The following is a 13089-nucleotide window of genomic DNA, read 5'->3' as shown; positions in this document are numbered from 1 at the left end:
TGACTTTGTGAATAATCATTACAAGAGGAACATTGCATAAAAGTTTAAAATCTAACAGATTTTTTGGTAAATGATAGGAATCGGGGATTCTCACATTTACAATAAGGATTTGGGATTGTGAAATGATTATCATTGGAATCATGTTCAATTGATCTACATCACAATGTAAGGATCATAGACAAACATAGTGTGCATACTTGGAGTATGGCATAACTATTGTTTAGAAAAACATAGTGTGCACACTTCATGGAATTTATCTCGAGTGATCGTGAGATGGTAATATCATATAAATCTTTAAACCTAGAGATATGAGTTGTTACCTATGAGTTGGTTGTGCATTGATTGCACGTAAACGCATCAGTACTTGATGTTATAAAACGTGCCTTTGTGTACAATTCAACAAGTGGTAGAACAAGCATATGTGTCGAAGTTTATCTATTCCTTCTAGAAATAGAAGCGATATCTGGGCCCCTCGATGATTTTGTTGTGACCTATGTACCGGCCGATCAGAACTAAATTGATGTGTTCGATTAAGTTCTTTGTCAAACAAATCGAAAATCGGGAAACAAACTGCTGGACAATAAGTACGACGTTGTTCCATGTATTTGTCCGACTGATATCATGAGAACAGAGGATTATACGATCACTTATCTAAAATGGCGCTTCATAGTTCAACAGAGTTTTCGAGAGCTACGATTGTTGGTTGGTTCCTGAAGTAACATATGCAAATATAGTTATTAGACTTATCCAAGTGGGAGTCTGTTGGATAAGGTGTCTAAGACCATAACTTATTTGGTATATACTTGACCCGACCCGGCATGGTCCATTTGGGTTGCATTTCATCCAAACTATTTATGGATAATTTTATGAGAGTTATACACATATGTTTATTAATATATTATAAGTTATAATATATTAATATGAAGTCATGTTATTTAATTAGTCTTAGTCTTAAATTAATTATGAATTAATTTAGAGATTAAAAGGAAGACTAATTAGATTGTGGGCTATTGGTTTTATATAGTGTGGGCTAACACTCATTTGTTCATGGGCTAGGCTTATATGGAAGTCCATGGATGATCCATGGAGCTTTTAACCCATGGATCCTTGGAAAGGAAAAGACATGGGTTATTAGGGTTTCACCCTAATCATGTACACTATATAAGCATGCTTATGTTGCATGAAATGGCCACTAGTGTGACTAGTGTTACTAGAGTATGTGTGTTAGTGTGTGGCCGATTTTATAAGTGTGTATATGTAACATCCCAGAAATACAGTCTGGAAATTTCGTTTTAAAGTAGTAATAAAACCCTGTTCATCAATCGTCCTATAAGAATCATAAAGAATGTATCTCAAAATATCTTAACAATTGTCAAATATATCAGAGTATAAACATCCCAGGCTGAACAAATGGTGTGTGCACTGCAATCTTCCCGAGCTCCTCTTTTAAAACTGAGTACCTGAAACCAAAACTGAAAACCGTAAGCACGAAGCTTAGTGAGCTCCCCCAAACTACCACATACCATACAATAACATGTAAAGCATCTACTGGGCCTTGCCCACTGCATCGGACCGAAGTCCGGAAACTAACCAGGGCCTTGCCCTCTGCATCGAACCGAAGTCCGGAAACTGCATCGGACCGGAGTCCGGAACTAACCAGGGCCTTGCCCTCTGCATCGGACCGAAGTCCGGAACTAACTGCATCGGACCGGAGTCCGGAACTAACCAGGGCCTTGCCCTCTGCATCGGACCGAAGTCCGGAACTAACTGCATCGGACCGAAGTCCGGAACTGATTGGGACTTTGTCCCCTGCATCGGACCGAAGTCCGAAACTGACTGAACATAACATAGCATAAACATATCACTAGCATGAATACATATATATACTGCATACTGCATCGGAACAGAGTCCGGAACACATAACACAAACATGCTTGAATCACAAAGACATCAAGCACTCTAACTACTGCATCGGACTAAAGTCCGGAACTACTACTGCTAAGTAAACGGGCCGGCATTGTGGCCGTAGACCCGTTCCTACTGGAAGGAAACTCACCTGAACTGCTGAGCCCTGCTGATAAACCTCTGGCTGCTACTCGACAATCCCCTGAACCGCTGCTCCTCCAGCTCTCCGAGCTATCAATATACATATAACACTTAGTCTGACAGTCAACTAAGTCAACTCTGGTCAAAGTCAACCTTCCAGGTCAACCCTACTCGCCGAGTCTTCCTAAAGACTCGCCGAGTTCATAAGCTCAGGGTCTTTCTTATTCGCGACCTGACTCGCCGAGTCCAACTAGTTCCAAGTCCTGTCCTGTCCAACTCGCTGAGTCACCACCCGACTCACTGATTCGAGTCTCAACTCAAAGGGTTTAGGGTTTCGCGATCTGACTCGCCGAGTCCAAGAACAGACTCGCCGAGTCCAAGACAATCTTCAACCAACTCGTCGAGTTGTTCGTCCAACTCGACGAGCTGTTCATCCAACTCGTCGAGTTCCTCCTCATCTTCAAGCTACTCGCCGAGTCCACTCGAAGGACTCGCCGAGTCTATCCAGTCCTCAATCCATGCAGTGGCTTTTCGAGCCAAACAAAACTTCCAACTCATAGATCCATACTTCTAGGGTCTATTCCCCACGTAAAGTGGCAAACTTTACGTGTAGATTGAGAGATCTATGCTCAAAACACACTAAACTAGGGTTTATGGCAACCATGCTTCTTCAACATACCAAGGGCTGATACTTTAGGGGATTCAAGACCAAAACCAACATGGATGTGAGGTAGCAACCTCAGATCTGAACCTCCAACTCGAATTGGTTACAAAACATACCAATAATGACCAAAACTCACACACAAGAATAGATCTAGATGCAAAGGGAGTCCAAGCAACAGCTTATTACCTCCAATTGGTCTGAAATGACTCCTCAATCCTAGATCTACAGTCCCTTCTTGCACCTCCAAGGTCTTTCTTCCTCCTCCAAGCTTTAGTGCACTCTTCAAGGCAAGATCTAGCTCAAAAACGGATATGGCGGCTAGGGTTTGGTGTTCAGAGGTAGAAAGGCAGTAAAGGAACCATAGGAAAGAGAATGAGACGCTTAAATAGGCTCCAAGTCCCGGATTTAGGGTTTTCCTCGATCAGACCCAACTCGTCGAGTCTCCTTGTCCGACTCGCCGAGTCGGTCGCTTTTACCACAACCCGGATCCCGCTCGGACTCTGCGAGTCCCTCCATGGACTCGCCGAGTCTCCCCTAAACTTGAGGTTTTCTTTCTGTTCTTGGCTTTCCAAACTTTGGGGTGTTACAACCCTCCCTCACTTAGACTAAACTTCGTCCTCGAAGTTTGCTATGATCAACTGCCTGCGAACTGCCTCCAACTCTCTGTCTGGAAAATCCATCACCCTTTTGCCCATCACTCCGGCCACTCACAGTGCCGATCACTACCGATAAAACATACTGGATCCTTCTCTTTCCCATAATTTCCTCAACGTTACTTCCTCCGACTGAAAATCCTGCTGCCTCCCATCCACCTACCGGATGTACTGAGACTACTCTGGTCCAACCAATCTCCCTATGTCTGAGTTACCGGGCTCCCACCGGTCACTACACTCCATCGCAAACTCCTAGTCTCTTCCAACGACTCCTGAAGATACTTCGATTATCTATAACTGTTCTATCCATCCTGCCGCTCATACCGAAACGATGCTGCTGGAACCAGCTTGCTTTTATCCCACCTGATTACTCATCTCCTACTTACTCGAGCCTTCCCTCCTGAAGGAAAAGCTACCTGCCTAGCCAGCCCTACAGATCACTTATACTTGGCAAAAGGATCAACTGATCCTGCTGAGAGGGACTTGCCATTTCCCAATCAACCAACTATATCGCCAGCACTTGCATTCCAGCGCAAATACAATATTGACCCAGAACCCTGAAACCTTCAAAACATTGAACTGCCTGCAATACTGAACATGCCAGAAACACTAAATTGCCCGAAACGCTGAACCGACTGAAACGCTGAACGGCCTGAAACACTGAACTGACTGAAACGCTGAACGGCCTGAAACACTGAACTGGCTGAAACACTAAGCTACCTGAAACACTGAACTGACTGAAACACTGAGCTGCCTGAAACACTGAATTGGCTGAAACATTGGGCTGCCTGAAACACTGAACTGACTGAAACATTGGGCTGCCTGAAACACTGAACTCCAACCCAACTTTGGAGTCAAGGGACTCCTCACTTAGTCGCTTGAACGAAATCTTCCTCTAAGACTAGTTTCCACTAGTTATCCTGTCACTGTGGTTCTAGCAACCTTCCAATCCAACCGATCGGGTCCATACGTCACATCCTGACATCATCAATTCCACGACTAACAACATGATGGCCCCCAGACTGCCGGTAGCCCGCAACATACCCGAACCCCAACGGTCCACTGCTACTCTGATCTCATAACTGATGTGACGATCTATAGCCCAAATTGCTGACTTAGCCATAACTGATCCATTAGGAAATCCGAAATCTAACCCGTGGATTCCCATATCCTCACTGCTGCACCCGAACTGGTGGGTACAACTGCTTTCCCGCGTCTAACACGCGCTCATGCTACCTACTAATCTGATAAAAGGCTGCGACTACGCTCGCGGACTTACAACTCTCTAATACTACCTGGCTACTAGTGAATGCTACGGCTACCCCCGTAGACTTACAACACTCCACTGCTATCTGGCTGCTAGTGAATGCTACGGCTACCCCCGCAGACTTACAACGCTACTACTGCTATCTGACTGCTAGTGAATGCTACGGCTACCCCCGCAGACTTACAACACTACTACTGCTATTTGACTGCTAGTGAATGCTACGGCTACCCCCGCAGACTTACAACACTACTACTGCTATTTCGAGAACATCCTGACTATCCCTAGTCCCGCTAGTGATTCCTCATCCTGATTTCTCAAACCCGCTCCCAGTCTTGAATTACTGCATCATCCTCGACATCCTATATCCTTGAAATACTTAGCGCTTCGTCGAGGAACTCTTCGGCTTGGTTCCCAACCCAACCGGCTACTAATCCGGATACAAGAAGCTATTGTTGGGAAGTTTCCAAACTCCCAACTCCTGAATCCACGCAATCCTGCATGCTAACTCTGCCACTGGCTACTAATACGAAAACATCTCCTGCTATCCGTTCTCAGGATCCCCATTCCAACTCACTTGAGCCTTTACAGGTGGTCCTCCCATCCTGGATTCTCAACCAGCTTCTAATCATCTCGATTACATGAACTAATTGCTGGGAAGGTCCTCGAACTCCCAAATCTGAACTCCTCGATCCATCGATCACTGTGCTACAAACACCTCAGAGGTCGCGCAATCACTCTGAGTCTACGAGACTCTTATCCATGTATACCTGGAGGGTTCTCCCCCACTTCGATCCTGCCTACCCCTTGTTGCTTCACACTCGAAAGAGATCTCGATCTTTGCTGCCATTCCATAATCATTCTACTAAGGAACCCAAGCCTGCCATAGCTAGGGATCTAACCAATCCATCCCAACACTAACCACTCCGAACTAGCGAAACGAACTAAATCTCTCCCAACCATGCTACAGTTACTGCATCCTCCGAAACCTTCTTCATAAGAGCACATCCCCTAACTACCAACCAATTTCCCGAGGTATGCGAATGGCATATAACATAATCACAAACAAGCCACACTAACACCACACATAAGCTTATTGACATCAATGCAGCAACATAGCAATAATGTTGTGAATAGTAAAATAGAGGGAAAAGAATCATACCTGCAACCTGCTCTGAAGGATCCTCAAATCCCTCTGATTTTCGAACTCTACTATGACAATGAGGCTGTCCCAACCACTGAACGGGGCAGTTCACCCTAACATGGCCAGGCTGATGACAACGATGGCATAACTCTACTTCTACTGAGCATTCCTGACGTTTGTGACCCTTCCATCCGCATCTTCCGCACTTAGACTTGCTGCGCACGCCATCTCGTGCTCCCTTCTCCCTCGTGCAACTATCTCGACCTTGTGGGCCTCTGACACCCACTACGACAGTGTCCGACTGCCCATCTTGCCGAACTAGACCGGAAGACCGCTTCCTCTTCCTAAGCTGACTATCCGAGCCAATCTCCCGCTCTTGGGTCCTAGTGACCATTTCACCCATTGCCTGGACAGCTGAGGCCCGCCTTTCAATCCCGTCGACCACACTATCGGTGATACGCCCAATGGTGTTTGGTAACTCTTCCTGGAGAGCCCGCGAAACCTCTGCAACAATCCAATCCTACAGGGAACCCTCTTGGGGGTAAGGTCGACCACTCACTCCCGACCCCGGATGACAAGTGCTAAAAATGGGACTCCCTTTCCTGATGGATCCCTGGGATCCACGAGAATCGGGCTCTAGATGAGCCCCAAACTGTCCTGAAACTGCCCCGGCCCCTAAGGCCTTAAGATGACTGTCCATGAGCTCCACAATGGCCTCTCTAACTGAACCGAAAATCACTGGAGTCTGATCAATGATGTTGCGCATAATCTCTGCGGAAATGAAATCCCTCATCTGTTCATCAAACTGCCCAGCTCTGAAGCCCGAGCTAGACCCCTCCTCGACACCTGAACTGCTAACTGGTATCTCGCGCAACGTCACCATGCTGAAAATATAACAAAATCCTGATCAATTTACACACTACTGCTGAGGGATTTCTCACTCACTACACCATTCCTGGTTTCGTCTTGGCCCCTCTTGAATCGAGTACGGATCCTCTGCTTTCAGTAGTATGGGCCCCTACTACCTTCCACATCTATCCATCCTTTCCTCAAGAGTTACCTCAACTCCACCCAGTCCCCTTTACTCATCTACTGATCTCTGCTACTCTCCTCCTCGGCTTGCCCTAGGGAACCTCTGACTCTACCTACACAGTCCTCAGCTGCTGAAGGCCTTCTAGTAATGCCAATTAGTCACCACCTGAATACCATCACATGTGACGAGGCTCAGATAATCCTTCAAGTAAAAGACTCGTCCCTACAACGGTTGGACTCAAACGAGAGCTGCGCAGTAGGGCCAAATCCAGCACTCTGAGATTATTCAACCCTGATCACATGTGATGAAACGTATTCACCTAATGGCTAACTCTCATCACTCAGAGTCCCACAAAGCACAAAGCAAGCAGCATTCGGATAAGGGAAACATACTCAGGCAAAACAATTCTCATAACAAGAAACTGCACTAGCATATAATGCTAAGCTCATACTATCAGGCATAACCTACACAGGCTATCCTACTACTGTCTACTCATTACTAGCATGCAATTCTCATCAAGCTGGAACACACAAAGCAGGCACATAAGGCATCATCCTAGATCCTTAGTCCTATTCTAGCATGCTGTTCTACTGAAGCTGGAACTGAAACTGTTACTGAAACTGAAGCTGATACTGATAATCATAATATAACTTGTATGGGTAAATTGGGAGTACTTACTTGAGCTCGGCTGATTGCATGCACCACATCCTTCTCTCTTTTCAAAACTCTTTTTGCTTTTTCTAAAAATTGTTTTCTTTTCTCAAAATTCTTTTGTAACTACGATCTTTCTTTTGAAAACTATATACCACTTCCTTAGTTTGAGTTCAGACACACTCGTGAGTGCGCCCGAATCCCTCAAACCAAGGCTCTGATACCAACTTGTAACATCCCAGAAATACAGTCTGAAAATTTCGTTTTAAAGTAGTAATAAAACCCTGTTCATCAATCGTCCTATAAGAATCATAAAGAATGTATCTCAAAATATCTTAACAATTGTCAAATATATCAGAGTATAAACATCCCAGGCTGAACAAATGGTGTGTGCACTGCAATCTTCCCGAGCTCCTCTTTTAAAACTGAGTACCTGAAACCAAAACTGAAAACCGTAAGCACGAAGCTTAGTGAGCTCCCCCAAACTACCACATACCATACAATAACATGTAAATCATCTACTGGGCCTTGCCCACTGCATCGGACCGAAGTCCGGAAACTAACCAGGGCCTTGCCCTCTACATCGAACCGAAGTCCGGAAACTGCATCGGACCGGAGTCCGGAACTAACCAGGGCCTTGCCCTCTGCATCGGACCGAAGTCCGGAACTAACTGCATCGGACCGGAGTCCGGAACTAACCAGGGCCTTGCCCTCTGCATCGGACCGAAGTCCGGAACTAACTGCATCGGACCGAAGTCCGGAACTGATTGGGACTTTGTCCCCTGCATCGGACCGAAGTCCAGAACTGACTGAACATAACATAGCATAAACATATCACTAGCATGAATACATATACTGCATACTGCATCGGAACAGAATCCGGAACACATAACACAAACATGCTTGAATCACAAAGACATCAAGCACTCTAACTACTGCATCGGACTGAAGTCCGGAACTACTACTGCTAACTAAACGGGCCGGCATTGTGGCCGTAGACCCGTTCCTACTGGAAGGAAACTCACCTGAACTGCTGAGCCCTGCTGATAAACCTCTGGCTGCTACTCGACAATCCCCTGAACCGCTGCTCCTCCAGCTCTCCGAGCTATCAATATACATATAACACTTAGTCTGACAGTCAACTAAGTCAACTTTGGTCAAAGTCAACCTTCCAGGTCAACCCTACTCGCCGAGTGTTCCTAAAGACTCGCCGAGTTCATAAGCTCAGGGTCTTTCTTATTCGCGACCCGACTCGCCGAGTCAGTCCATGACTCGCCGAGTCCAACTAGTTCCAAGTCCTCTCCTGTCCAACTCGCTGAGTCACCACCCGACTCACTGATTCGAGTCTCAACTCAAAGGGTTTAGGGTTTCGCGATCTGACTCGCCGAGTCCAAGAACAGACTCGCCGAGTCCAAGACAATCTTCAACCAAATCGTCGAGTTGTTCGTCCAACTCGCCGAGTCCATGCCTAACTTCAACCGACTCGACGAGCTGTTCATCCAACTCGTCGAGTTCCTCCTCATCTTCAAGCTACTCGCCGAGTCCACTCGAAGGACTCGCCGAGTCTATCCAGTCCTCAATCCATGCAGTGGCTTTTCGAGCCAAACAGAACTTCCAACTCATAGATCCATACTTCTAGGGTCTATTCCCCACGTAAAGTGGCAAACTTTACGTGTAGATTGAGAGATCTGTGCTCAAAACACACTAAACTAGGGTTTATGGAAACCATGCTTCTTCAACATACCAAGGGCTGATACTTTAGGGGATTCAAGACCAAAACCAACATGGATCTGAGGTAGCAACCTCAGATCTGAACCTCCAACTCGAATTGGTTACAAAACATACCAATAATGACCAAAACTCACACACAAGAATAGATCTAGATGCAAAGGGAGTCCAAGCAACAACTTATTACCTCCAATTGGTCTGAAATGACTCCTCAATCCCAGATCTACAGTCCCTTCTTGCACCTCCAAGGTCTTTCTTCCTCCTCCAAGCTTTAGTGCACTCTTCAAGGCAAGATCTAGCTCAAAAACGGATATGGCGGCTAGGGTTTGGTGTTCAGAGGTAGAAAGGCAGTAAAGGAACCCTAGGAAAGAGAATGAGACGCTTAAATAGGCTCCAAGTCCCGGATTTAGGGTTTTCCTCGATCAGACCCAACTCGTCGAGTCTCCTTGTCCGACTCGCCGAGTCGGTCGCTTTTACCACAACCTAGATCCCGCTCGGACTCGCCGAGTCCCTCCATGGACTCGCCGAGTCTCCCCTAAACTTGAGGTTTTCTTTCTTTTCTTGGCTTTCCAAACTTTGGGGTGTTACAGTATACACCCTCTCAAAGTTTTCCAAGAGTTTGTGGTGATTTGTGATTCCATTTGAGGCATTCACACTATTGGTGCTTGGCCCTCAAACTCCTTAGGAATCAAACTCATCATCAAAAGGTATGTAATCTCATCTAATTCTTTTATGTTTAAAAGTACCCCATGCCATGTTAGATAGGTTATGAACCTTGGAAAATTATTATTTTGCATGTATTTAGACAAACATAGATCCAAGGTTTATTAGGGTTGCATGCACACTTAGGGAGTGTTAGATTGCTCAAAACCCAAAACTAACCAATCCAATTCTAAAATCAAACGGCTCCGAATTAGCGAGACATACCAAGTCCCTCCCAGGCATGCCACAGTTACTGCATCCTAAGCAATCTTCCCCAATAGAGCACATCCCTTAACTACCACTCAAATATCCAAGGTATGCAGATGGCATGTAACTCGATCACAAGCAAGCCGCACAAAAATAAAATACTCATACCGATAATGATGTAGAACCATAACAATATAATCATGCACAAATACAAGAACTGAAAACGGAAATCGCATACCTGCAACGTCCGATGATGCTCGCGCCTCCAAGGTAGTCATCTGAAAAGCCCTGCCTCCTACCGCAGGCGCCTCTGCACGGCCCTGACGGCCGTCTGTGATCCTCAACGTTGCAGGGGCAGGTGCCATCACCCGTCCTGCTGAAAAAAAACTGGGGCAGTGGGCCTTCTTGTGGCCCCGCTGATTGCAATGAAAACATATCAAGTCTAATCCCTGTGTCGTGGTTGCAGTACAATCCCTGCTAAAATGACCAGTACGACCGCACTTGAAGCAGCCAGACTCACTGCCGCTACCACTCCTGCACGCGCCCCCATGCGCCCTGCCATACTTCCCGCATCGGTTGCGGTCCTGATAATCCCTCGATCTCGAATCCAATCCCTTGGGCCTTTTTCCCGAACTCGCGGCTACCTGAACCTCATCCGGCTTCCTCTTCCGGATCTGCTCCAAATCAATTTCCCTCTCCTTGGCCCTAGAAATCATATCTTCCAGCGTCTTACAGCCGGACCTGCTCACGAACTCCCTGATGTCAGCCGTCAACATCTCGTTATAACGGGCCTTCTTGATCTCCTCATCCGCGACATACTGCGGTACAAGAAGTGCCTTCTACCTGAACTTGGCGGTGATCTCTGCCACAATCTCAGTGGTCTGCGTCAAATCCTGAAACTCTCGTGCCAACTGCTGCACCTCAATAATTGGAGAAAACTCCGCCCTGAATCTGGCCGAGAAATCGCTCCAAGTTATCGCGTCCAACGCGGCATCATCCCCTAGAGCATGGCCAATCTCCTCCCACCAATCCCTCGCTCTGTCCTTCAGAAGACAGGAAGCGAGTCTGACCTTGTCCTCCTTAGGACATCGGATCGTACGGAACGCATTGGCAACATCAGCCAACCATCTGCTGCTAGCAATGGGGTCCCTAGCCCCATGATAATCTGGTGCCCCGCAAGCCCTGAACTCTCAAAATGTCAAGGTACGCGCTCCCATCAAAGCCATCATCTCCGTACGGAAAGCTCCCAGCCTCTCATCCAAAATCTCCGATATACCCTCCTTGACCACACCAAAGATCACAGGAGTCTAATCTAGAATATTGCGCGTAACCTCAGCGGATATCAACTCCCTCATTCGCTCCTCGAGCTGCTCGGCCCCTGAACCTGAGCCTGATCCCTCTCCGGCGCCTGATCCGCCTGTTGGTGTCTCTCGCAACGTCACCATGCTGAAAATATAATACATCCTCAATCAAAATACTGATCACTACTGCGAGACCCAAACACACACCCTACCAGGTCCTTGGTCTTGTCTCGGCCTTCCCGAATCGAGTACGGATGCTCTGCTTTCAGTAGTACGGACCCATACTACCTTCCATATATATTCGTACTTTCCTCAGGAATTGCTTCGACTCTACCAGGTCCCTTATCCACTACTACTACTCCCAGCACTATCTCATCCTAGGCTTACCCTATGGAAACCTCTGACTCAAACCAAACCAGTCCTCAGCCGCTGAAGGCCTCCTTGTGACGCCAAGTAGCCATCACCTGGATACCATCACATGTGACGAGGCTCAGATAATCCTTCAAGTAAAAGACTCATCCCTAAAACGGTTGGACTCAGACAAGAGCTGCGTAATAGGATCAAATCCAGCACTCTGAAATTAGTCAACCCTGATCACATGTGACGTGTCGTATCCACCTAGTGACTAACTCCCATCACTCAGAATCCCATAATACACAAAGCAAGCATCATTCAGACAAGGGAAAATCTAACCATAACATACTCAAGCAATGATATCCATATAGCAAGAATCTGAACTAGCATGCAACACAAACTCATACACTCAGGCATAACCTGAACAGGCTATCCTACTACTGTCTAATAAGCACTGTCATGCAACTCAAAAGCACATATAACAGGCACATAAAGCATCATCCCTAGATCCTTAGTCCTAATCTAGCATGCTGTTCTATTATCTGATAATCATAACATAAACTTGTATGGGTATTTTGGGGTACTTACTTGAGCTCGGTTGATTGCATGCACCACACCCCTTTTCTCTTTTCAAAGTTCTTTTCTTTCCGAATTCTTTTTGGTTTTCTAAAACTCTTTTTCGTTCTCAAAATTCTGTTTACAAAACTGTCTTTTCATTTTTGAAAACTTTTTATCCGACCCCTTAGTTTGAGTTAAGGCACACCTGAGAGTATGCCCGAATCCCTCAAACCAAGACTCTGATACCAACTTGTAACGTCCCAAAATTCAAGACTAAAAATTTCTTTTAATAAAACATTACTTAAAGTAAAATCATCAATCCGGAACATAATCAGAGCATTAAATTCCAAAACACATGTTCGTTATCAGAGTAAAACATTCCCAGGCTGTCTAGTCTATGGCGTGTGCCATGCGATCACCCCGAGCTCTTCCCTCCGCTACCGGAAGTACCTGAAACCAAAACTGAAAACTGTAAGCACGAAGCTTAGTGAGATCCCCACCCTACCACATACCATGCATAACCACATACTGCACATACTGGGCCACGCCCGCTATCCTGGGCTTCGCCCCCTACCTCGGGTCTCACCCGCTACCTCGGGCCTCGCCCGATACAACGGCGCCACCGCTCCAGGCCCCACCTGGCTTCGAGCCCCGCTCGGATATAGATCTATTTCACTTAGGCCTCGCCTGTCACAGGGCCTCGCCCGCTAACATATAATAGCACATAAACGTATCACAACACATAAGCTAAACACATACCAACAGATCCCGTCCAAAGGCCTCG

This window comes from Lactuca serriola, chromosome 1 (assembly GCF_051521515.1).
Source record: "Lactuca serriola cultivar US96UC23 chromosome 1, Lser_US96UC23_V15, whole genome shotgun sequence".
NCBI classification, from domain to species: Eukaryota; Viridiplantae; Streptophyta; class Magnoliopsida; order Asterales; family Asteraceae; genus Lactuca; species Lactuca serriola.
The sequence above is the reverse complement of the archived record's forward strand: the minus strand, read 5'-3'. Positions refer to the sequence as shown.